This window comes from Alligator sinensis, unplaced genomic scaffold, assembly GCF_000455745.1.
Source record: "Alligator sinensis unplaced genomic scaffold, ASM45574v1 scaffold32_2, whole genome shotgun sequence".
Taxonomy (NCBI): domain Eukaryota; kingdom Metazoa; phylum Chordata; order Crocodylia; family Alligatoridae; genus Alligator; species Alligator sinensis.
This window is the reverse complement of record NW_005842670.1, coordinates 164,606-167,610: the sequence shown is the minus strand read 5'-3', so window position 1 is coordinate 167,610 and position 3,005 is coordinate 164,606. Positions and strand designations below refer to the sequence as shown.

The following is a 3,005-nucleotide window of genomic DNA, read 5'->3' as shown; positions in this document are numbered from 1 at the left end:
CGGGGCGGGCGGCACCCGCGGGCTCCGGGCTGAGACTCGCCTCGCCTAGTCGGCTGCGCTGGTGACGGGGCGGGGCACGCCACGGGGGCGGGGCGTCCAACCGTCCTCCCCTCTTGGCACCGCCCCCGGCACGTGCGCCCGGGAGGGGGAGGGGAGGCTGCCCAGTGCTGCCGGCCCAGGGAGGAGCGGGCTGCACCGTGAGCCCCTTCGGTTCCGGCTCCTCCAAGTCGTCATTGTGCCGGGCCTCATGTGTGACGTGGGCGTTACGTAAGCAGGGCGCGGGCACGTGGCGTTTTGGGGGTGCCGGGGGGAGGGTGCGCGGCGAAGCGGAGGCCGCGGGTCAGGTGGAGCAGGGCTGTGAAGCGGGCGGGGCTCGGCTTGCGGAGCACAAAGGTCTGGGCCTGTCGCCAGGTGTCGGAGGCGCGGGAGGGCCCCGGGGGGGGGGGACAGCCGAGCGCCTTCCCTGGAGCTGAAAGGAGGAAAAGCCCCGCAGCTCCGGGTGCCGCAGGGCTGCGGGAAAGCTTGCACTAATCCGGGCAGCCGGGCGGTCGCAGCACAGAGGATAACCGGCCGCCCGTTGCAGAGCCGGCTGGCGGGGGGTGCTGGTGGTGGGGAGATGTGTGTGGCACCTGCGGAGTTGCAGACCTGGCTGCAGCCTTGGCAGGATTCATTTCTCCAGCAGCAGTGGAGCGAGACGAAGATCCGTGGTCTGTGAATGGTAGGAGGCAGCAGGGTCGATCCTCGAGACTACGGACGCCGGCTCCATGGGTGCTCTGGGGCTCAAGCACCCACTGAAAAAAATTAGCCAGTGCTCAGCACCTCCAGAGCTGCCTGCAGATGTTAAAAAACCCCAACAAACAAAACTCCCAGTGCTTTATGGGAAGAAGCAGCACACGGCTTTAACCTGGCTCTACAGCGTCTGTAAAGATGGAGCGCTTCAGTGGGGCTTTTTGGTGCTTTTAGCTAGAGATGATTCAGTCTTTACAGACCGGGTAGCAGTAACACACTGCCTCTTCTGGATATGCATAGGGCTTGGCACGGGAATGGTCCTAGTTAAAAGTAAAGAGCCATTTTTGTTGTTGGTTTTTATGCCTGCAAGCACCACCAGCCACAAAAAAAAGGTGGCACCTATGCTCGAGGCAGTAGGGGATGCAGCGGCGCCTAGTGCAGGTGCGTGGCACAGGTAACTCCACACCTCCACACGTAACATCAGTAAAGAAGTGGAGGATACTTCTTGAAAGTAGTGGGGCGGGGGTGAGGACTGTAGTGAAGCAGTTGTCCAACTGTTAAACATGTAAGTGACTTAGCACAGATATAAACATGCAGATTTCTTTTGTGATTGTAGCTGTATTACAGATCAAGACAAATAAACCTCTTATTTGTTAAATTAGTGGAACTGATGAATACAATTAGGAGCCTTCTAGCAAGAGTGTAATGTACTAATAAACTAAGTGAAGACTATACAGGCCTGCAGGCTGGACAGATTAGGACTTGTGTTTTCCAAATTTACTTTGGAGTTGACTAGGTTAGTTTGCTGTGTCAAACTCCTGAATTAAGAATACTCATAGAATGTAGAAAAGTGGTGGTAAAATGTAACCCGTTACCCTCCAGGATTCATATAACTAATAATGCTCAAGTAGGATCAATTTCTACAGACTAATATAGAGTCTATAAATCTCTAGAATTCATTCTGTCCACAGGTAGTGTCACTAAAGCTATAATGAAAATACATTATTTGACATTATTTTTAACATACAGAGGTGGTAATAATTGTGAGCTACATTATTAAAATGCCTGTAGCAAAAATAGCAACTATCAGAAATGTGGAGGTGGAGGGAATACTTGGATTTTCAAGGTTACTGCATAAATAAAGCAAATGAGTTGCTTCTTATGACATTTTGAAGGATAGATGTAAAAATGTAAGCTAATGACTACCAGCAGGCCTCAAATTTACATAGAATCTATTTGTTTTGTTTCATCCAGATAACAGCCATCTGTGGAGGCAATTAATAAATAAATCTAAAAACTTTAAATAGGTTCACAGCTCTTTTTGGAATCCAATCTTAGCAGAAGGACTTGTATTGCATTTTAAGTAAATGCTTACCTTTTGTGGGCTTTATGTTCTCTGAACAAGTTTTTATATACTTTCAGAGATGTAATTTACAAGTTGAAACACCTTTCAGCAAAATTGTAGTGTCTGCTGTGTTTGGTTGGAAGACTGGTTCTTGTTTCTTGGTTGATATAGTGTTGTCCCTTTTAAAGAGCTGTTCTACATCAGAAAAAATGTAAGATGCATCTGAGAAGAAGATAAAAAGCTAATTTGGGGGCAGGAACATTTTGGAGAACCATGTACTTTATTTTTCATTTGTGAAACTGTCCATGTAAGTTTTAAATGATTATACTACAGTGCTTTTATCTTCTGATGTACATGTGGCTGAACTAGTTTTTAGAATTCAGTTATGTTGATAGCTATTTCTATTTAATTTAAATCTGACATTCAAAATCTATGCTTTGAAAAAATAATGGTGTATGTGTTGTTCTTGGGCTTGTAATTCTACTATTACGTGTGATTTTTTTTTTTTTTAAATTGAACACTTAAGACCAATTTATTACAGGAAACCTGTCTGACTTCTATTTTAAATCATAAAGCAATGATTTGCATTAGGAAGGAAACAAGAAGATAATACCATTTTAGAACATGCTGATACGTTATTGCTGAAAGGAAAAATATGTTGCTCACCAAATCGTGTAGGGGCTTAAGGGAGCATATGGTAGGTGTCTACCAGAAACCAGGATTCCTAAATAGAGTATTTTTTCAGAGTGTAATTCCAACACGTAATTAAAATGGTAGATTATTCCAGTTTCTTAGCTATTTCTGCTCTGTTGGATTGATTACTACTTTTCGGACATCTGCCAAAGCATTCTTTGATCTAGGATACAGTTGAATTTTTCAAGATTTTTTTTTTTTACCAGCAAAGAGTATGAGTTTTTCCATCTGGTCACAA

The 3,005-nt window shown here is 45.6% G+C and overlaps 1 protein-coding gene across 13 annotated transcripts in view; it reads left to right on the top strand.

The window, feature by feature from the left end:
* Positions 1-3,005, top strand: part of SSX2IP (SSX family member 2 interacting protein) — a 69,260-nt gene that overhangs the window by 29,481 nt on the left and 36,774 nt on the right. For 2 of the 13 annotated variants that reach the window (XM_025215753.1, XM_006033842.3), the window contains exon 1: positions 82-267. The exons of 5 other annotated variants lie outside the window; for them this stretch is intronic. The gene's annotated coding sequence lies outside the window, so the exon portion shown is untranslated. 6 more of the 13 variants (XM_025215751.1, XM_025215748.1, XM_006033846.3 and 3 more) reach the window with 6 other exon arrangements.